Source organism: Xiphophorus maculatus, chromosome 11 (genome assembly GCF_002775205.1).
Source record: "Xiphophorus maculatus strain JP 163 A chromosome 11, X_maculatus-5.0-male, whole genome shotgun sequence".
NCBI lineage: Eukaryota > Metazoa > Chordata > Actinopteri > Cyprinodontiformes > Poeciliidae > Xiphophorus > Xiphophorus maculatus.
In genome coordinates this window covers 2,856,368-2,880,409 of record NC_036453.1, presented here as the reverse complement: position 1 = coordinate 2,880,409, position 24,042 = coordinate 2,856,368, and the positions used below count along the sequence as shown (strand labels likewise).

General features: G+C 42.9%; 1 long non-coding RNA gene across 1 annotated transcript in view; it reads right to left on the bottom strand.

The window, feature by feature from the left end:
* Positions 1-415: 415 nt before the first annotated feature.
* The window catches only part of LOC111610147, an 80,727-nt gene continuing 57,100 nt past the window's right edge, over positions 416-24,042 (bottom strand). Inside the window, exons 2-3 of the long non-coding RNA XR_002753518.1 lie at positions 1,139-1,291; positions 416-939 (exon numbers count right to left, since the gene is read on the bottom strand). This is a non-coding gene — a long non-coding RNA (uncharacterized LOC111610147). The remainder of the gene's footprint in view (positions 940-1,138; positions 1,292-24,042) is intronic.

The following is a 24,042-nucleotide window of genomic DNA, read 5'->3' as shown; positions in this document are numbered from 1 at the left end:
TGTAAATATATGTACAGAAAGTGTGCCATAGTGCAGTTGTGCAAAATTGGACTGATTAGTGCAGAACAATGATTTAGCTTTTATTGTACAGTGAGATGGCATGTGGCAGGAAGGATTTCCTGTATCTGTCCCTACGACAGCGGAGCTGGAGCAGAATATGTGAGAAGGTGCTCCGCTGTCTGTCCACTATGTGGTGGAGAGGGGGCTGTTTATTGTCCATCATAGACAGAACCTTCTTCAGTGTCCTCCTCTCCACCACAGTTTCCAGGGACTCCAGCCTTAGTCCCAGTACAGAGCCAGCTTTCCTGATGATTTTGTCCAGTCTATTAGAGTCGCTGGTTCTGATGCTGCTTCCCCAACACACAGCAGCAAAGAAGATGGCACCGGCAACAACACTGTGATAAAAGGTCTCCAACAACAAAAAGCGACAAACACTCCGAGATGAGCTGCACTTCATTTATTCCTTCTGTAAATCACAATTTAGTTTAAGAGATTATAAAGTCCAAAAGCTTGGATGGTCATTGTAGTTATGGAAAACAGTTTGTACTTTTCGAACAAAGTTAAGTTTTTCTATAGACACTGTAATAACAGCTTTACCATTTAGACATGACATAAAAAAACTCTCTTTCTTTACCCAGCTTTAAAAACTGCCATTTTATTTTATTTAAATAAAGTTATTGTGAAAATTTTGCATTTTATGCTTGATCCACTGAGTTCTTCTTAAACATAACCTGTGCTCATCTTCTAACGCTTTTTTAAAAAAACTATTTGTACATGTATTTGGAAAACTCATTTTTTTTATTAATATATATTTTTTTGTTTTTACAGCATGCCTGGTGAGAAAAAAAAACAGACTACATGCTTGTGCACTAGATGGCGCCATCAGTCCACATTTCCGAGCAGGTTGAACAGAGGAGTCCCACAGATCACCAGTTTCTGCTTCAGGCAGCAGAGAGAGAGAGAGAGAGCTCATCCAAACAGAAACCCCAAACTATTTCAAGTCATGGTTTTTGTATATATATATATATATATATATATATATATATATATATATATATATATATATATATATATATATATATATATATATATATATATATATATATATATAAATCTTTACACTGAGGGTCATGCTGACCTGTGTGTGGAGCAGATACGGCCTATCAGAGAGCAGTGCCAGCTCTCCACAGTCTGAGTAAATCCTAACTGTCTGAAAAAACACCGGCGGCAAGAGCTGACAGGCTGATAAATGGTTTGTGTCTTCCTGACTGGGCTTTAATGGACGCAGAGTCTGTTAGAGATGGAGAGAGAGAAAAAAAAAGAGAGAGAGAAATGTCAGGAGATGACTTAGTGAGCAGATTACAGCTGTGATCAATCAAAAGAGCCCGGCTTGCTTGCTTTTTCGCTCTGTTTCTTTTCTTTTCATCTTCTTGGATCTAACCCTCAGCTCTACTAAAATCTTTTCATAGTTCTCTCTCTCTATATATATATATATATTTGTCAAAGAGGGTCAAATGTTGCTGATCTCTATTGATTTAAAAAAAATCAATAGAGATTTTAGTTAGTTCAGGACTAACTAAAATCCTGCAACTCCCCTCCTGGAAAGGGTAAAACATCCCAGGGATTAAACACTTTTAATAGGCACTGTAGTATAAATGAACAAATAACCTACAGTAATAACTTTGTAAATAATATGAAAAGGGTAATTAAAAGTAGTCTCTTAAAATGGCTTCACATGTGTTCCTGTCCTTTTCAGATGGATCTACTCTATAGAGCAGAGATCAGGACCTCGTGATAGAAAACATTGTTGTCCTTAAAGGGACAGTATCATGTGCGCCATGTTATAGCACAATCAAATGACTATGTCACCTTCAGATGTTTAAAAAATGCTTTATATATCAAACATGACTTAAAAGAAATTTGACTTGAAATTGTGTCTCTGTCACTTTAAAATCTCCTGCCCTTTTTGAAACTCCGCCTTCAGGAAGCCATCACAACATGGCTCCTCTATTACTCCTTTAACAACATTTTTACCAGCGTTCCCCTGAGAAGTAGCTCCTATAATGAGCTCAGCTGATGTTCAGTTCCACCAGGTGTTTGCTAATTGCTGCTGGCTAGTCTGAAGGAGCTGAGTTGGGGATCTGTGGCAGAGGGCTGCTCTGTGAGGCGGGAGCTCTGAGGAGCTGCAGCTCAAAGGTGAAGCTAGGTCCATCCAGGCGACTTGCACAGCTGAATGGTTGCCGTGGTGATTAAAGGATTTCTCAAACATGCATGAAAGCATCAAGGCAACACCCCATGAATGTTTGTGATGAGGCAATGACATAACATGATGCAATACTCAAAAATGTCAGTTTTACATACTACTGGCCCTTTAAGCCACGTTGTATCCTCTTTGGTTTATTGTCCATTTGTATGGCCGATCTGTGACCCAAGCTTTTACTTCCTGGTTGATGTCCTTAGATGTTGCTTGAATATTTCCACATATTTCTGGGATTGATTGAAAGATTTTGGTCCAAAAACAAACCCCGTTCCTCTTAGGGACACGGAATGAATCTCCTTCCAGAGCATTATTATGATGGTTGGACATTCCCATCATGTCTACACTTGCTTATAATTGTCTGAACAGAGGAAGGAGGCGCCGTCAAGCATCGGTCAATTGTTCTGAAGGACGAACCAGACTGGAGCTGCAGCACAACTCCCCTCCTGATAAAAGGCGTCCGCGTCTTTTTATTCAGCATATGTCAACGTTTGGGTTGAACTGCAGAAAAGAAAGCTGTTTTTGTTAGCTACGTGTACTGAACCGACAGGGCTATGCCACATATTTTCAGTACAAAAGTGTGTACAGCCACATCTCTACTAAACATTCTAACAGGAGTGTGTGTCTTTAAGCTACTCCTGCTCCCACCTATATTTTTCTTTTCAAGTTTTTAAAATGTAGTCAGATTGTTCCAGCTGTTGAACATACACGATGACCACATGGAGAGATTAACCTAAACCACCAGCGTTACTTCTACGTCACATGTCGTTGACTGGCTGTGGCTGACAGAAGGTGTGTTAAAGTGGCAAAACAAAAACGAGTTTGTGGAAAACATTGGGCTCTTGAGGGACGCCGGGTATCCTGCGAATTGTTTGAGCGAACGTGTGCGTTTGTCTGTGTTTCCACGCGAGTGACAGCTTGCTGCGGCGGCTGACAGCAAATAAACATGTTCCAGTAATTAACCTTGACAGGCCCAATGTGGTGCCAACAGCAGAAACCTGCTAATGACACAATTAATCCATAATTAAGGCATTCTGTCACACCGCACTCTCTGTCAGTGACAGAGAGTGTGTTGGAAAGACTTGTTCACGTCGGTGCGGAGAAGTGAAGCTCATGCGCAATCAGACGTCATGTTTCTTTTCCTCAAAGACGCTTTTATTTTTAGCCACTTTTTCAGTGATGTAATCACGTATGTTTAACCACTGTGGCAAAACATTAAGGGCCGACAGTCTTGAAGGCGCATTGAACGGCACCTATTCCTTAATGGGACGACAGTCTTCAGTTAGGGTTAGGGTTGGTTCCTGACATCAGAAAAGAGCAAAAACCTGATTTTACCAAAGTAAGAAAACGTTCTGATGGTGATTTTGAAGAAGTACATCAATATTTGGTTCTCTGATGAAGTCTTTTTAAAATTACTGAGTAGGTGTAGCAACAACAACAAAAAAATACCTGTGGCATCATTTACAAGATAACAAGAGTTCTGCTAGGCACCGTCCTCAGACATCTGTGTTACAAATGTTTGCCCCACTGCTCAATTTCAGCTGGGAGGTGTTTTCTTACACATTTGGGGTATTGTGAATCAATAGAAGATATTGGCTGTGACTCAGCTCAATCCTTTCCAATTCTTATCTGGTTTATGCCAAACATGTCCCATTCTCTGGTGTCCAGATAATTCGGTTTTAGGCTCATCAATCCAACAAATATTATTCCCAAAGACCTGCTCTTTGATCTAGGTTGTTCTTTATGGGGTTTTTTTCTTGAAAAGCAAATGTTTCTTCCTTGGAGTGTTTAGAGACCAGCTTTAGCATCTTGGGATTTGCCTTCAGGCCTTGGCAGTCTGTCCTGGGTATGTTAGCAGTTGTTTTGAATGTCTTCCACTTATATTTCCATGTAGTAGAAGTCATTTACCAAATATGTTACTACAACCTTCTTTAAGTAACCTTCAAATTTTTCAGTAGTTTAAAAGAAAAAAAAACAAATACGGAAAATATTCCGTTAACGCAACCCCTGATCTAGAGCCACGTCTCCATTGTCAAGTCGTCACTTACTGGTTGACGTATGGTCCGGTTCTAGACAAGTTAGGTCTGTCTTCATTGGAAGACTAACTCACTATTGTGGGTGTGAATATGGAAAGGAATGTGGGAATGTGGGTGGGTTGTGAGCACACAGGAGCTGTGGTGACTCAGCAGTAGAAAACCTCAAGACTGTGGTTTTGATGGACTCAAATAAACCCACATATTTCATTTTGTCTAAAAGACAAACAGCCAAATATTTCAGAGTTTTCTGCCTCTGGTGAGGCGAGGACCCACCGGTGGACTGGGAAGCATACCGCCACGTCCATCCCAGCCTGGAGTGCCTCTCACTGGCCACGCCAAGCTGACTGTCGTCCCCTCCATGCTGGAAGTCTGAACTGGGAAAGATTCCCTCCTTCTGACCTTACTCGGCAAATGTGTTTCCATCTCTTCTTTAGCGTATTAACTCTTTTTCGGAAAAGCCAAAAAACACATCAAGGAAGTGTGAAAACGTTTTTACACGTACAATTGAGAAAATGTAAAATTTTGCTGTTTCCATCAACCTTCTTGCATATGATACTTCAAATTGCGCATAAAAAATGTTGGTGGAAACACGGCTTGGGTTTCCTGATAAATTTCTCTTAGAACCAGCGTCACAACCGGGAACAGTTTTAGCTACAGTGGCTTGTTTGTGGAATCGAGGGCACAGATTTAGTACGACAGTTCATCAGTCAGCTTTGGCCATTAACACCAGTTCTGCTGTTTTCTTGCGTTCCTTTTCGTAAACACTCAACCATCACAACAGCTGTAGCTTTACAGATTACGATCCCAATCTGACCCTTTCCAAAACTCGCTTAAATCCGTGTCTTGCCCACTTTTCCTGCTGCTGTCACAGTGACTTTGAGGACAAAATGTCTAAAATATTCCACCCATGTCTGAACCTCAGCAGACACACTCAGGAAAGATTCTTAGTTTGTTAGTCTTTAAGGCAAAATTTGAGTCTATCAAAACCACAACCTATGTTCTGTGATAATCAGTGTCCTGTTCCTCACCTCTAAGTGGTCATAATGCAAAGCCCGATCTGTGTACTTCTCATCTAAACCTGCAACTGACCTGGGAAATACCGAACAGGGTTACCTTGTGCAGTCGTCTTCCTGTGGATCGTTTGAAATATTTACGTGCAGAAATAAATTCCTGCTCGCCTTGTCTTTTATTCAGAAAGTTCAGAGCTGTGTTTGCTTTGGGTGAGCTGGCCCTTTAACCACAGATTAACCAAACAACATTCAATACATCAAACTGGTTGCTGATATCATCTTTCCCTCCCAAATAAATGCCAACACTGGCCCGACATTTAAGCTAACCACTACACCAACAGCTGATACTACACCAGCTTTATGTGCTGAACCTTTTCTCTCTCTCTCTTTTTTTTTTTTTAGATCTTTGCTTCCCTGTTTATAACTTTGACAGCTTTATTATGCGTGTAGTATACAGCCGGAGCAGCAAGTCACATTCCTGGCATTCGTAAATAGACTTTGAGGTGATTTTGTGGCTGTCAGGGTCCTCGCAAAGACAGTCCTGACTGATTTATCGTTACTGCGGCAAACTCCGTCTGAATACTCCGGCTAGCAAATAAAGATGAATCTGTGCTCGCAGTGTAAACACATATATCCAAAACACCCCACCACTGTACGGGCTGGGGTGAAGCTAAGTCCTTTCTGTAACACACGTTATAGCACTAAAAGAAATACAGTTGCAAGACGACAGTGACCTGTCATTTAGTAACTTAAGCTAACCTGGATATTTACAAGCCTCCTCTTGATAGACGGACCTACTGTCTGTCAACCACGTTGAAACGCTTTTTTCATCCCTACAACATATTTTGCTTTTTGTTTTTCTTTTGTCTTTTCGCCCCGAGAACTTTCTCTAATGCGCCGCCATCTTTAGCTCCATGCCATCAACGTGACTCAAACGAAAACGGAGCCCAAGCACATTCTCGACTAGAAATCATTTTGTTTCCGCCATTGTTTTTTGGCGTCCCATCTAGCACAGCGCCCACTGAATACTGGTATACTGGTCAGAGGAGCGCTCGCGTGTTCGGAAACCCATGTCAAATGTAAATGTAGCTGTTTATCCTTCTTTTTTTAATTGTTTGTACGAGTGTGAGCGATTCGCTGCTGTGTTTGTGTGTGTGTGTGTGTGTGCATCAGGGCGTGACAGGCTCGGCGCTGACAGGTGTGTGTCACCTCATCATTCAAGCTGTCAGCGCCCGCCAACGAGCAGGCAGAGGCGAGACGCCAGCGAAGGACACCGGTTGGCTGGCGCTCCTCTGGCCGGGACGCTTCCTGTGCACGCTCAGTTTATTAGTGGGTGTCTTGGAGAAGTCTTATATAGGACAAAGTCAGCCTGCGGCTAACTCCCCTCCCACCCCTCGCTCCCCATTGAGAATATCTGTGGCATTCAAATATTTAATAAAAAAATAAAAAAATAAATATATATTTAAAAATTCCCCATCTGACTTGACTCATCGCTCATCACCAGCACAGAGAGCGTAGAAGAGAGCTCCATGGATCAAAGAGGAGATGTCAGATCTCCCCTCCCTTTCCTTAAATTCATCCGAAAAGACAGACTGAAGGCAGTGTGAGTGGATGTGTGTGTGTGTGTGTGTGTGTGTGTGTTGGAACAGAAAGCCCTGCCAAGCCCCTGCACTTGAAGCATGTGTTTATGTACTTTGTCACTCAGGAAAATGAGAAGTGTAAATCCAAACGTCAGTGAAGAAGAGGAGCTCTCTGACAGCGCTGAGCTCGGCGTTCCAGGTTTTCCTCCTTTTTACTCAACAAATTTGGCCCGCTGGTCGCGCCGCTGACAGCTTCATGGCCCGCAGACAGCGGAGGAGAGATCTGAGTGCGTTTCATAGAAAGAGATGGAGGGGAGGCATCGGGAGGCCTTTCCTGAATACACACAAACACGCACGACTGTAGCTGTTAAAAAGCAGCCCAGGTCAAGTCACCTGCAAGTACATGTGCAAAAATCTTTTTCACTTCTTTTGAGGTTAGAGACACAAACCTCGATGATTTTCTTTGGGACGAGAAGGATCGTGAAGCGTTCTGCAACCTCACAGATTTAGTTCTTTACTTTGGTTAGCACTTTCTAAAACTTTGATTTTCTTTGATTGGTCTGATTGTGATACAGAAAATACAATTTCTCTTCATTTTTAGCTTGTTGCTAAGGTGCCTTGCAAGAACCTGTTGAGTAACGGTGCGCAGCAGCAGTTTCAGGTTTCACCACTGAGCCTCAACTGCTTAAAAATAAAAAATGAAAAAAAACTACAGCGTGGAGTAAAACCTGTGGAAATGGAAAGGTCATATCACTAGTTTGGCAGTATTTCAGATATTTAAAACAAAAACCTAATCAATAATTATCAATATCGACTGATATGACATGCTTGTATCGCGATATGTTTTTGGATTTCTGAAGCTCCTCCAGAGTTGCCTTATATATATATATATATATATATATATATATATATTTTTTTTGACAGCCTCACTCAACAGCAATCTTTTAAGTTTAGGTTTTGAGTTGTGACTGGGTCACAACGAAGGCGTGTAATGGAGGATATTACTTGGTGCATCAGAGTAAAGGGGGTTGATACCCCCTAACTCATACAAATGCGTTCATTTATTAAAAAGAAATTGGAAATATGCCGTCCTTTTCCTTCCTCTTCGGTTATGCTCTGCTCTGTGTTCATCTGTTACATAAATCCCAGCAAAAACACAGAAATGTGTGGAAAAAACTGGAGAAGTTTTGAAGGTATGAATACTTCTGAAAGTCACCGGATGTGAAGCACATTGGATCGAGGCCTCTGCAGTCTTCGGGTGCCAGAGTAATGGAGGGTTTGTGTGTGTGCGTGTGTGTGTGTGCCTGTCGCCAGCGTTCAGTGGTCCTGCCACTCAGCAGTACATACACAGAGTTGACAGCTCCTGCTTAAATGTGTCACTCGACATTACCCATAAAGCACCACTAAAGAGAGCGGGAGGTTGGAGGGAGGTGGCGATATGTGTGTGAGGCAGAATGACTAATGAAACGGTTTATCTTTGATTATCAGTTTTCCTTCTTCTGCCGCTTGGATCTAGTTTGTGTAAAACGCTGGGCCACTCAGCCTTGAGGCTAGAACCAACCGAGACCCCCGCTGCTGCATTGTGGGAAATAAATGAGTCACTACAGCTAGAATTTCTGAGAGAGAAGACGACGCTGTTCCTTATTTGTGCTGACTGATACAACACAAAGTCAGAGCTCCTTAAAGCCGCAGCTGCTGCTGCCTAAATACGTTGGCCATCACAGGGCAGCATTATGTTACTACTGTTCAGATTAGCTCAGACACTTTTAGATGGTAAATTTAGTGAAGCTGCGTGTGAAACCAAAAAAATTCAGTTATTAGCATGTCTTTAAAACCACAAGTGGCCCATTGTCCTAGAAAACCTGAATTGGTGTGTTCCCCACTAGTTCGTGTTTTGCACTTGTAGCTGTTACCCTTAAACTTTAAAAATGAGGTAGCTTTATGTTATTAAAGCTAAAGTTTAACCAGTAATACTTTTATAACAAATTTATGTCAGATCATGATTTCTTGGTTAATGTCAAGTTGTCATAACAAAGACATTTTGAATATTGTCAACTTTGTATTAAAAGTGTCATGATTTACCAACTGACACTTTATGACATCAGTCATGAATATTCATGAAGACTCACTCATGTTCATGACAGGTGTTATATGTCATGTTTATGACGGCGTTATGACAGTTTTATTCACAACCGGTCAAATGAAGTGTTACACACTTAACAACAAATGAGTCAGTCAGCAGCAGCTCTAACCCTGATACCAGCATAACCCAGTGAACAAGGTGAGCTACATTGTGTTCAGTGACGAGCTAGTTAGCTTCATTCCAGGGAGTGTATAGGGATTTTTTTTCACTTTGCTCTTTTTAGAATTACACAACAAAAATATATTTATTACTGACAGAAATTCAAATAATCTTTATAAAATAATAAAAAACAGCCTCCTGTCTGGACTGAAGCCAGTCCTGACAGTCCTACCTTAGCTTGCATTTAAATCACAGATATCTATTCCCACATCCCTCCTGACCTGTCCCCACATAAGTGAAATTAAAGTTGCAGTATGTAACTTTAATTTATATTATATTATATTATATACATCATACTTGTCTATAAGCCACACTTTCGGGGATGGTTGTGAAATAAATATTGAAATAAATCAATAAATTATATACAATCATGTTAAATTCAATTAATAATAATCCTCATGTAAATTATACTTAACATATAAGTGTAAAAAAGTCACAACACTTATCCCATCTGCAAAAAGAAATCCTGTTTGCAGACGCATCCTAAGGCCACCAACTGGATCCCATCAATACCTTGTCTTTGGTCAAACTGATGTGCATACATGTGGTGTCAGTCACTGGTCCCTGTAAAGTCCATCCAAAAAGACTTTCAATTGCCACTAATAAATTTGTAACCCTTTGGACCTTTCCACTAACTGCCTGCCAGTAGTTCTTGTAACCAGGTTGCTATGTATTGCAAATTTTTTTGCTCAGGTCCCTCTTGAAAATGAGATCTAGATCTCAACGGGGTTTACCTGATTAAATAAAGGAATATAAGTAATCTGCTCCAATTCACACCTGCAACTCCTGTTCATTAGCACCCTCTAGTGAAAAGTCTCCAAGTTGCAGCTCTCTTATTTTAATCTCTGCTTGAACGTGTTCACTTGGGACCTTCATCACAGCAGTGCAAACCTCAGGGGTCTCTACAGCTTCTATTTAGAGTTTCTGTTCATTGTTCCACATATTTCCGAGGTGAACCAAATGGATCCCATCATCACCTTGACGCCCCTAGAAATGTGACAAAGAGCAACCTTTGGAGAGTTCAACTCTCACCGGGTATTACTCTTTTTATGTTTCTCCAATCTGAACGGTTTGCAAATTCAATTTTTCCAGAAATTTCTATTACCTTTTTTGAGGACAATTTACATTGGTCAATAATCCTAATTTACATGATTTTGGACATTTGGGCGAAACTGGAGCACCTGGAGAACAAGCTTCTTACTTTTCTCACCTCAAATGACTTTTTTTTGTTTCTCCAATCTGAACCGTTTGCAAATTCAATTTTCGAGAAATTAATATTATCTTTCTTGAGTACATAATTTTGGAAATCTAGGGAGAACCTGAGCACTCAGAGAAAACCCCCACTAACACTGGGAGAACATGCAAACTCCCACAGAAAGAGGCTCTTGGTTAAGAACTAAGATCTTTTTTCTGTGAAGATGCCACCCTTTTTTTGTTGGTCTAAAATATGAGATGTGTTTTCAGGTCTTGGAAACGGTTCAGAACTTACCTGGACACTTTTTGCTAGTTGTGTATTTCACAGATTTTCTTGTTTCTCTTCAGTTTTTGTTGCTTCTTCAGGCTCAAAGTGTGTCGTATCATTTTCCACACTGAAGATGTTTCTTCAGAGACTGCCTCCACTGTTTTAGGATCTTGGCTTTCCCTTTTCTCTGACAGAGTTTCCACACACAGGTCTGTCACTTCCATGGCTTCAGGATCAAGGATGCTGAAGCATCTCTCAGCATCTTGTTTACAAAGTCATTTAGCTCCTTGGGAGATGCCATCCATCCATCCATCCATCCATCCATCTTCTTCCGCTTATCCGGGGTCGGGTCGCGGGGGTAGCAGCTTCAGAAGGGAGGTCACTTCTTCTAGCTCTTCCGGGGGAATCCTGAGGCGTTCCCAGGCCAGCCGAGAGACATAGTCCCTCCAGCGTGTCCTGGGTCTTCCCCGGGGCCTCCTCCCGGTGGGACGTGCCCGGAACACCTCACCAGGGAGGCGTCCAGGAGGCATCCTGACCAGATGCCCGGGCCACCTCAACTGGCTCCTCTCGATGTGAAGGATCAGCGGCTCTACTCTGAGTCCCTCCCGGATGACTGAGCTTCTCACCCTATCTCTAAGGGAGAGCCCAGCCACCCTACGGAGAAAACCCATTTCAGCCGCTTGTATCCGCGATCTCGTTCTTTCGGTCATGACCCAAAGCTCATGACCATAGATGAGGGTGGGAACGTAGATCGACCGGTAAATCGAGAGCTTCGCTTTTTGGCTCAGCTCTCTCTTCACCACGACGGACCGGTACAGCGCCCGCTTGATGGCAGACGCTGCGCAAATCCGTCTGTTGATCTCCCGCTCCCTTCTTCACCCATTCGTGAACAAGATCCCGAGATACTTGAACTCCTCCACTTGGGGGAGGACACCCCCCCTGACCCGGAGAAGGCACTCTACCCTTTTCCGGCTCAAGTCCATGGCCTCGGATTTGGAGGCACTGATCCCCATCCCAGCCGCTTCACACTTGGCTGCGAACCGCTCCACCGAGAGCTGCGGATCACGACCCGATGAAGCCAAAAGGACCACATCGTCTGCAAAAAGCAGAGATGAGATCCTAAGGCCACCAAATCGGATCCCCTCAACACCTTGGCTGTGCCTAGAAATTCTGTCCATGAAAGTGATGAACAGAATCGGTGACAAAGGGCAGCCCTGGCGGAGTCCAACTCTCACCGGAAACGAGCCCGACTTACTGCCGGCAATGCGGACCAGACTCTGACATACAGGGACCTGACAGCCCGTATCAAAGGGCCCGGTACCCCATACTCCCGGAGAACCCCCCACAGGGCTCCCCGAGGGACACGGTCGAATGCCTTCTCCAAGTCCACAAAACACATGTAGACTGGTTGGGCGAACTCCCATGCACCCTCCAGGACCCTGCCGAGGGTGTAGAGCTGGTCCAGTGTTCCACGACCAGGACGAAAATCACACTGCTCTTCCTGAATCCGAGGTTCGACTATCCGACGGACCCTCCTCTCCAGGACCCCTGAATAGACCTTGCCAGGGAGGCTTAAGAGTGTGACCCCTCTATAATTAGAGCACACCCTCCGGTCCCCCTTTTTGAACAGGGGGACCACCACCCCAGTCTGCCAATCCAGGGGAACTGCCCCCGATGTCCATGCAATATTGCAGAGTCGCGTCAGTCAACACAACCCTACAACATCCAGAGCCTTAAGGAACTCCGGGCGGATCTCATCCACCCCCGGAGCCTTGCCACTGAGGAGCTTCTTAACCACCTCGGCGACCTCGTCCCCAGAGATTGGAGAGCCCAACCCAGAGTCCCCAGGCTCAGGTTCTTCAATGGAAGGCATGTTGGTGGGATTGAGGAGGTCTTCGAAGTATTCTGCCCACCGGGCCACAACGTCCCGAGTAGAGGTCAGCAGCACACCATCCCCACTATAAGCAGTGTTGGTGCCGTACTGCTTCCCCCCCCCCGAGACGCCGGATGGTGGACCAGAATCGCCTCGAAGCCGTACGGAAGTCTTTCTCCATGGCCTCTCCAGACTCCTCCCACGCCCGTGTTTTTGCCTCAGCAACCACCCGAGCCGCATGCCGCTTCGCCTGCCGGTACCCATCAGCTGCTTCCGGAGTCCCACAGGCCAAAAAGGCCCGGTAGGACTCCTTCTTCAGCCTGACGGCATCCCTCACTGAAGGTGTCCACCAATGGGTTCGAGGGTTGCCGCCGCGACAGGCACCGACAACCTTGCGGCAACAGCTCCGATCGGCCGCCTCGACAATGGAGGCACGGAACACGGTCCACTCAGACTCCATGTCCCCCACCTCCCCCAGGACGTGTTCGAAGTTTTGCCGGAGATGGGAGTTAAAGCTCCGTCTCACAGGGGATCCCGCCAGACGTTCCCAGCAGACCCTCACAACACGTTTGGGCCTGCCAGGCCTGACCGGCTTCCTCCCCCACCACCGGAGATGTTTTATGGTTTCTGTGGATTGCTGCTGCAGGAAAGAGAACTCTTGTGCCATTTTCTGATGCAGATTGTTCTTTTCAGCTCTAAGTTCATTGATAAGATGATGGTCATTCTTTGCTCTTTCCAAATTAGCTTCTTTCTCACAATTCACCTCATATTGATAAATGTCTGCTTTCTCTTGCAGGGCAGAAACATCTGCTTCATACCTCCTGTTTAATTCTTGGTATGAAATCTTATACAGCACCAGCTCACTCTGCAGACGGTTCTCTGTTTCCTGCAGGCAGGCAATCTCCTTGGACATTTTTTCTTGGAGATTCCTTCTGCAGCAGCCTTTTCGTCTTGTGTTTTATGTCGCTGTGCTCCCTGGAAGCGATTATATCTGGTCTGAGAGACTCTGAATCGAAAAACTCTTTTCCTGTCAGTAGTTCTCTCTTCATGTCCTTGAGTCTTTTCTGTCCTTGTAACTCGGCTTTTGTATTCTCCAGTTCTCTTTGCACGTAGACCAGCTTTTGGTTCTCCTCAAACCATCTTGCTCTCTCCTTTTCCAAAAGAGAGCCAAGTCTCTGGATCTCTCTCTGTAACTCAATGGGAGGCGTTCTGTTCTCAATCCAGCCTTGCAGATTTTGTCCAGCTCTCCATGCTCCATGCTGGGATCTCATCTCACCGTTGGAGGAATGTGGCCTTTGGTTCAACATGTTTGGACAAAACAATGTTTGTTAAAATCCGTTTTGATCTGCAAACAATCTCAATGTTCAACTTTGAAAGCGCTTTGCGAACGTCTGAACTTGTCAGTAGTGCAGCAAGCAATGACAAGAATGTAGAAGTTTGTTACATACATACAGTGCTGATGACATCACAAGCACGACTCTAGTTGTGACATCACAGAGTTTTCCTTCATCTTTGGAATGATGATGTGAGTGTTTGGGAAATCTACCACACTGACCAACCAACCTTCCCCATCATCCTTCTCACCTTCCTACCCCCCATATTGGAATTGGGATGGTTATATAGTGTTAGGGTGGCTCTGATTTATTCTTTCTCTAGACTTTTGTTCATGGTTATTTTTGTTGAGGCATTGCATCTTAGGACAGTTGTCCCCTCTGGTTTTGGATGACATACAGTTGGAAGTTTTTTTTTGCTATTTCTCTTTTAGTTTTGGGAAGTTGGTATGATGCGTATCCATGGCAAAGCGTTATTATTTAATTCCTCTTCCTTCTTCCAGGGCTTTTTAGAAACAACCAATCAGAGGCAGGAGGAGGGTTTTAGACAACCAAAAATGAAAAGTAACTTGTTCACTTCTACTTAACGTTTGCACATCACTTACTCTAAAACAACAAATTCATAAGTTGCCCAATCTTGTTGCATTGCGGTGTGTCCAAACTCATTCAGTAAATTAGAATATTATTGAAGAGTCAATTTATCTATACATTAGTTATGTAAGGATTTGATTTTTTCTGTGTGTTTATTTAGGATTCTGTGTCAGTTGAGTCTCTGTGTTGTCCCGTCTCTCACGTTTTCTCATGTAGCTGATTTAGATCATCTAAAAAAAACATAATAATGGATTTCAACGTTCCCCCAAAAAACTGCCATCAGTTATTATATGGCTCATTTTAATGTTGTTGTAAACGACGCTCATGATAACACCAAAAGAGTTGTTGGTGGTAAGAAAAAAAGAAAAAATGACTTGTATGAGTGCTTTTTTAAATAAATAAAGCATAGAATGAACAAGAGAATTTCTCTGCCAAGATCGGCGATGAGAAGATATCTTTTCCTTTGAAAGATAAACTCAGAGATCCAGCAGGTCTTTGTGTTGAGCCTTCAGACAAAGCTGGGACTTTGGGAGTTAAGGGGCCACGTGTCCAAACAAGTTCTTCTGTCGTCCCCAAGACGCAATAACAACAACAACAACCCACATTTCCAAAAAAATCCAGACACCCCCATTTTTCTTGTTATCCAGTCGACAGCACAATCGGCTCTCTAAGGCCCATTACCCACCAATGCTTTCAGTCGTGAAAAACGTGCTCCCAAATAAACACACTAATGCACATTTGTTGACAACTAAAGGGACTGTCACACATGCACAAAGTAGCGTGACCTGTTCCAGTGTCAGTCGACATGAAGGCAACACAGGACATCAGTGGAGATAGTCGTCCTTCTCATGGTGCTAAAGTAACTTTAGCTTAGTGAAATCACTGACTTGCACTCTGAATGGTTGGTTGAGTGGGTCTGAATGAGCAGCAGAAGCAGGTTTCCTTTTTAAAAAAACTGGAGGAATTATGTTAATGTCGTTTCCATCGTACCTTCAGTTGTCATACAAATGCCATATAAATATGAAATATGACTTAAAAGAAAGTTGAAGCTGCTGCGCTTTTTGACACGCCACCTTCAGGAAGTCATCACAACAATGTTTCTCCATTCAACATTGTTCTTAACAGCGTTAGCATCGAGATGCGCAGCTCCACCAGATGCTTACTAATTCCTGCTGCCACTAGTCTGGAGGAGCTCACTCTCAGCTTAGAGAGGGGAACTGTAAGCTGGAGGAGCGCTGAGGAAAAGACACTGAGAGCAAACCCAGAATGGTTGCCGTGGGAGATTAAAGGATTTCTCAAACATACATGAACGAATCAAGGCAACACTCATGCCATGGCCCCCGAAATACTTTAGCTTCTGGCCGCCCACGTTGAGAAACACTTCCCTATGGAGAATATGAATTGTTACCCCATAATTAACAATATAAACCATCTATATTTCCAAATCCAACATGTTTCATGTCACACAGTGGTTGAAAGCTTAAAAATTTAAAAACTTTGCTCTACTTCATTCGTCCTCCTAATAAAATCCAGTCTCTCTCACAGCCTGAATGAACCAGAGACTTAAGATATTGTGGAAACTAAAACATCCCTTTAATTAACTTTTCTCATCTCTGCGCTAACATTTTGAACATCTCACCGATGTTTTAAGTCGCCCACTTCTGAAGAGGTGCGTGTCCATGGCGAAGAGTGCTGGGAATGTTCTGGTGGTAATCTGAGGCAAGACGAACATTAAGCTCATTCGTTGTAATTGTCAACGAAATGTCATTCTGAATCTGAAGTCAAATCCCAAAATTGACCTTTTGCTTTTCTTTCAAACTACTAACTGATTTTCTGTGTTGATCTGCCAGCAGATACAAGCCAGCAGACAGTAAAAGGATGAGGTCGAAAACTGTTGAATACATGACAGGCATGTATTATCTGAACCGCTCGCTCTGTCGTCATCGGCGTTCTCTCTCAGGTTTGGCTTGGCAACACACCTCCACCCTCCGAAGGCGAAAAACGTTGCAGAAGTCTCGATACGCCAGATCTCCTCCTCCTCCTCGGAGGGGGGGGGGGGGCTGATCTTCAGCTTTGGCTCCTGAGACAGCGCTTGCACGCATCAGCATTCTGCTCTTGGCTGATGGTTCTCATAAAAGGGCCCAGGGACGTTTTGTTTTAATGCTTGGAATAGAAATCAAAAAGTGGAAATGTTGTGGAACTGGGTCACGTTTAGGTGAGACGACCAAAAGCAGACTTCTCTGTTTTGGTTGCTTAACCGGCATGGTGGTCAATGGGCAGGACAGAGGCCAACTTTCTAAAGAAAGACTCTGATTAATTTCACCTTTCTATCCATTGACTTTCTGTTTCTTTGACTTTGAAGAAAAAAGTAACACTCTAAAGGAAGGTTTCAGCTTCCATCACGACAGACTGACAGACGGAGAAGAAAAGGAGCACTTGCTGAAGGAAGATAAACGTGATGGACGGCATGTTAAGTGGATATTTTACACTGGTGTGACTGTGCTGATACTGGGAGGATTATAATATGACACAGAGCTGCTTGGTGGGCCTAAAACCACTGACTGACAAACGTCAGTGATACTTGTTTAAGACTCTCCCATCGAGTGTCAGATAAGTCAATCAGGCTGAGCTAAACAACATGTTTCTGACATTGTCAGCTATGAATTTTACATGAACCCTCCGCCGCGACGCTGCTGCTGCCTGTGGGCAGGATGGAGGGTGTTGGAGAACAGCTGGGACAAAACTGCAAATTGGGATTCTGGGGCTCTGGTCAACACTGGTGCGCTTCACTTTCCTGACCACTAGGTGCAGCAGTGAGCTGCGTGCCCAGCTCAGGAGACGAGGGAATATGGGGGATATGCTGAGCAAGGTGAGAAACGTTTTTTAAAAAACTATTCATAAATTGAGGAAATGTTTAACATATAGCAAACTTTTCTTTAAGAACTTTTCTGTAGTTCATTCCAGTCCAGATTCAACAAGTTTATGTATTTTAAGTGGTTCTGATGCCAAACATCCTTGGTGTTTACAGAAGCATAAACAACTTTTAAAGGCTTGCTATTATGTATTGTCCAGGCACAGGCATTTCTCAGTAGCCCATGGTGCAGACCCTCTGGACAAACCAAAGCGTAGAACTATGGACTGGTTTTTACCGGCCTGCATCAACTTTATTTCTGCCAAATTTCTATTTTTAAGCGAGAAAGCTCAAATGTTTGCCACTTGAAAGCCACAAAGCTGCTGATCTGGAATTTGGCATGTCGGTCTAAACAGCTGCAAGTCCAGCAGAACCAAAATGCAGATGCATCCCAAACCACATCTGACTGCCGGATCAAACACGCTTATGAGCTGAACACCAGCTTGACTGTATGCGTGTGAGCCGCAGAGCATCATCATCATCATCATCATTATCATCATCATCACCCTGCACACCGGGAGCAGTTCCATCTCTGGCATCCCACCGTGAGCTGAGCTAGTGAACCGTTCTGTTTTCAGCTTTTTGTCTGCATGGCTGTGCTGCTACTGGGATATGCACTGTGCTCTGGATATCGGTATCGGTATTGGTATTGGTATCAGTATCTGTATCTGCATCTGCATCTGCATCTCTATCTGTATCTGTGTATGTATCAGTATCGGAAGTGAAAATTGTGGATCAGTGCATCCCTGGTTGGAACACGTCAAAAGTTCAAGCGGTGTGAATAATTTGACATCCCAACAGAAAAACAGATAACAGATAAACAATCTTAAGCAATAGACATGAAATTAATTCCAGTCTTTAACACAAAGTCTAATTGTAGGTTGAAACAATTAAAATGGAGAAACGTTGGTAAACCAATAATTATGCATTTATTTCTTACGGGGAAAAAAAGTCATCCATCATCCTGCATACCTGTGACTCCATATCATGACTGTTTTGCATGTGTATACACGTTGGTGTGTGTGTGTGTGTGTGCGTGTGTGTGTGTGTGTTGTTTGTGTTTTGACAGGGGCAGGATCTCTGGCATGCTGTGCTTGGGTGTAAAGTGCAGTCAAGTGTTTGATCCGATCTGACCCAGACACAACACCCTCCTCCTCATCATCACACACACTTGGACACACAGCTGCCGAAGACAACTGGGCTGAGACTCTTGGGTGGCGCACACAGAGCTCCAGCATATGTGTGGTCCGTCACAACACATCGCTCCACGTGTATCACCTCACACTCCCGTTCCCTCCTATGTGCGTCTCCTTTCCTGCCCCCTCTTCCCACTCCTCCTCCGTTTCCTCCTCTTCCTCCTCGTCGTCGTCTTTGCCTGGCGTTAAATGTGGGAGTGATTGAGGAGGGCTGCATGAGCAGGCTGACAGAGCTCATCTCTGGCTCATGATGCATGGCCTCCCTGGGCCTCCCCGATGCCCCATTACATCCTGATTAATTGGTCCTGCTTAAGTCAATAACTCATCCATTAGCCCCCCCACCTCTCTTCTGATTCCCCCCAAAATAAGCTCCAGTAGAAAGGAAGGGGGAGGAGGTGATGGAGAGAGCTATCGAAGAACAGGAAGGTTAGCAAGCAAAAGCAAAAACCAAGAGAGACACCCGAGGAAATGCGCAGAGTTACTCATTTGTGAGCTTTTTTAAAACCGTTCATCTGTCAAGCTAATGGAGTGGTGTGTTAAAGTACTGCGCTGCTCAAAATGTCATTTTTCTTAGCTCTCAAACTACTACAATGGAAGTTGAAAGGTGGATGATTTTGTTGTCAGCAAATTGCTCTTAGCGTGTATCCCTGTGGCGACACTCAACACATCTAAGTAACGTCTCGACTGCAACGACCACGCGTCACCGGTGATGTCAGTCCTGACTTGGCGCTCAGTCGAGAGCCACATCAATGCGAAGAACCAAGCGCTCCATCAGTCACTGGCGGCGTGGGCGGCCATTTTCCTCCCCCTTTGAATTAAAGTCGGCAAAAATTCGTCTGGAGTTTCCTCCTGAGGTGGATACGGGCAGAAGGGACTACTGCTAGAGAACGCTTCACAGCTGCACACAACGACTCTTTTATACATGTTCCTGCCTACGGAGAGATACTGATCCCAACTACAAATATGGCCGCCATAATGGATGCATGAACTTTAACTTCAGATTAGCTAACACTAGGCCTCGACATTTATAGCATCATTTATTGTAATAAGCTTCTTATCATGATGAGATTTTGATTTATTGTTATCACAACGAATTCTAATGAATGATTTTAACCCCCCCCAAAACTCTCCTTGTTGTTGGGATTCTTATTTTTTTACTATTTGTTTTCTCAATGAGGCTAACAACAAATATCCATACACTTGAAAATATGATTAAACATGTTGGTGTGTGGAGTTTAGTGACACAAAACACTGATTTTTATGTGACGGCTGTCCTGTAAAAGTGTATCACAAATAAGATTGAAACGATTAATCGGATTAATCTCGATTAATAGATTATTGCAGTAGTTGTCAAAAAGCATTGAAGTCAAGTAATCGTTAACGAGAGTATAGAGACTGTTAAGGAAATATGATTATTTAACAAGACTCAAAAAAGACCATAGCCCGAAAAAAACAACACATTCAGTGCAGTAATTAAGCCAAATCTACAAATTATATGTACATTTTGCATTAAAGACAAACATATTTGTCTGTCAATATATTTTACACAAAACTCCACAACTGGCTTCAATAGGTTCTAGGTCAATAATAGAATGCTTTATTTTCTCATGTAAAAAAGGAGTTGAATTCTTTGTTTGGATCTCAAAGTATTTCTGATACTATACACACACACACACGCATATGTATATATATATATATAAACTTGGTTAAGTGAGAAATCTTCAGAATGTGCCAATTTTCTATAATCGTCAGAATAATTGATAGAATAATCGATTCCTAAAATTTGTTGCAGCCCTAATTACAAATGGGTGTGTGTTTCAAGAGTAGCATGTGTGTTCGTGAGGCTATAATTGCTGTACCATGCAGTCAAAACCATAATAAATAAGTGAAGAAAAGTTCTCATCGTTACTTGTTTTTATTATCACGATATTACCACAAAATATAATCATAAAACATCGAAGTCCATATTGTCCGCCCATAGCTAACACGTCAAAGTGAAATGGGGAAATCCTATATTTTGTGACACATTTTTTTTTACAATCTTTTACTAATTACAGATGTCTACTTAACAGTCAGCGGAACCATGGAGGAATTCCTAAATTTCCCCGCTCAAGGTGTCGGCATGTTCAAGTAGTTATTTATATTCCGATTTTTTTCTTTTCTACAACTTTAATCTCTTCATTTCTGGCACAAGAATGACTTTTCTTGACGCTTGTCCTCTCTAGTTTTGGATGCTGTATAGCTGGAAGCATGTTTGCTAATCATCTTTAACCGTTGGTCATTTTTTTATGACGTCTGTGGTTAGAACCACAGGTGGTTCACAGCAGGGAGCATCGGATTAATATGGCAAAGGCTAAAATAATATCTCGACTGAAGCCGCAAATCCCAGATGAGATGAACGACAGAAGAGGAGAGACGAGGAGGAAGTTCAAACAATTTCTTTCAACAATTACAATGGGCAACATGAGATTGATGGCTGACAAGTTTGCTGAACTCCAAGCCCAAACCAGGACTCAGGCAGACTATCAGGAAGTCAGAATTATGTGTTTTACTGAAACATGGCTGCAGGATCACATCCTCAACTCCAACGTCTCTCTGCTGAACTTCCTGACTGTCTGAGCAGACAGACTCAGATGTAAGGAGGAGCGGGGAAGGGACGGCGGTGGATCAGGAGTGCTCGTCCCTCTGGACGTGTTACTTTGACGTTTTGTCTCTGCAGTCTAGACACTGAACTTTTAACAACAAGTTTCCGGCGTCCATATTATCTACCAAAAGTGTTTGCCGGTGTTATTTTGGCAACCGCTTACCTTCCACCCTCAGTTGTTGACAATAATGCGTGTGATGTCATCAGTTCCGTTGTTGCTAAGATACAGACACAGCATTCCAATGCCTTTGTGGCAATATCTGCTGATTTTAATCAGGCTTCTCTACACTGTGAGCATTTCAACAGTTTGTCAAGCTCTGCCAGAGAAAACAAGACATTAGATTTGTTTACTCTAATGTCAAGGACTCGTACGTCTCCAAAGCAAGACTTCCCCTAAATCAGATCACCGTTTTTCTCTGCTCAGAACATAAACGGTAAAAGGCCTGTACTTGTATAGCGCTTTATCAAGTCTGGAGGACCCCAAAACACTTCACACTATATTCAGTCAGTCACTCATTCACACACATGCTGATGATATGATAAAACCCTTTGTACAAAGGCAACTCGTAAAGAAGGGAAATGTGTGAAAGCGGTCACAGGAAGCTCCTGAAGGTTTGTTTTCAGGCCACAGATCGGATTGCTCTTTGCCAGCCACATGGAGAGAACACCAATGTCATGACTGAGTGTGTAACACAGGACTATATAAACTTCTGTTTAGACAGCACCATCCCCACAAGGACAGTGTAATGCTTCTATAATAACAAACGTTGACTTGCCAGTGATCTGAATGTAACATTAAACAAGAAAAAAAAACAGAGCCTTCACGGAGCAAGACATACAAAAAATAGGAAACCAGGAAGGAGGCAAACATCTTTTCATACCACGGTATGATGCAACCCTGCTGCATGGTTCAGCCAACAGCTCTGTGCTGAGGACGACTTTCTATGGAAAACCCATTGAATTCTTACAGATTTATTATGTTTTTGCTGTTTTGTAGCCCTTACATATTTCATTTCATGTGTGTCTCTGTGTCCGAGTGACATAGCTAAACACATTATAGAGAATGAAAAGGTAATAGCTAGTGAAAAGTAAAGACTCTCCATATACAAAAAAGTATCTACCCTTTTACAGATGGATTTAGTTTGCGCTTTATGCCACATATACATGTTTTAGAAATTTTAACATTAGACAAAGGCAAACTTAGGAAATACAGAAAAGTTGTTTTCTGAGACACCATATTAGGGTCATTGTAGATAGTAAGAAAAAGAAGGGGCAAATTTCCATCAAAAAATCTGAAGACATTTTTCTAGGTCAAATGTAGAATTTTCTGAGTTTTAAAAGGTGAAACTATTTGACTTTGAAAACTCAGAAATCCACCCCCCCCCCAAAAAAAACTTCAGAGATTAAGCAAAAAAGAAAAAAAAAATTCTGATAGCAAATAATGAACTTTTCAGACTCAGAAATGTAAACATTTTTAAAAAAATGTTTAAAATGTTTTAAACATTTAAACACATCCTTCTTTGACTGTTCAAACTCAGAAATTTTATTTTAGAAAATTTTTCCTAGATATTTTTTGGTGGAAATTTACTCCTTTTTTTCTATAGGCATTGCAATGGCCCTAATATGTCGTCTAAAGAAACATAAAACTTGTTGAATTCACTCATGCTATCTTTACCTGATATTAAAGTTTCTAAATGATGTGAATGCAGCAAAAAGAAGAAGAAAAAAGCAACTAACCATCCACAAAAAAGGGGAAATACATTTTTTCCCCAGCACTCTATATGCAATGTTTCCTTATCAGCAGCTACTAACTAGTTTTTAATTCTTATATAATGTGTCTTGCTCTATCTCATGCATGTGAACACACACACACACACGCACACACACACACACACACACACACACCCGTGTCATCTCTTGCTGCAGATCATAAGATCACAGCCCTGGAAAGCAGATTACAGCTAATCACCACAGACACTTAGATCACCGTTCTGATCAAATAACAGCTCGGCTGTAATGTCAACACGCACACACTCGGATTTCCACTTGCTGAGAGATGGATTTTGAAAGCAGGGCCTCTGTTATCTTTGTTATGGTTTGGAGAGCTGACATGTTTGACAGCAGTGAATGTAAGTAGCAGTGTTATGACACGACTGAGGGGCTGTGAAAAAGGCAAAAAGTAGTGCAGGGGCCCCCCGGTTCTGGGCTGTTCTTCACACCGGCCCTGACATGACAGAGATAAGAGCGATTAAACACAAAGAACTGAAATAATCTTCTTCATTGTTGACGCACTAAAGAGACTTTTGTTCAGGGTTGCCCTTGGTTTGATGAGTGCTGTGTGTGCAGGGGTGTGTGGGCGTGTGTATTTGTGTGTTGAGAAACCATATAGGAAACAAAAGAGAGCACAAACTGGGGGGAAAAAATGATTAAGTTAGCCATCATCCCTTCATCTTTCCAAGTCTACAATCGGCAGCATCTTCTAATCTTCACCCTGAAGCAGATAAAAACAGACAGCCTGGCTCCTTCCTGCTCAGTTTATAGATACGGCCTGTATCACTCTCTGTCTCTCCCTCACACACACCCACACACGCACACACACACACGCACACGCCCAGACAGAAGCTGAGCAGAGCTGTCACTGCACACATATGAGTCTCGCCTGGCCTCTGAGGAAACATGGCCCAGCTCCAGTCATAAATAATAATGGGAACGGCTACATGACATGTTGAGTGATGGGGCCCCTCTCAGAACTCATTTACATGGCTTTGTGTAGCAATCATCGGCCCCCTAATGTAGCGCTAAGCAAATGAGCCTTTCGGAATATTGTGCAATTTATCGCAAGTCAACTG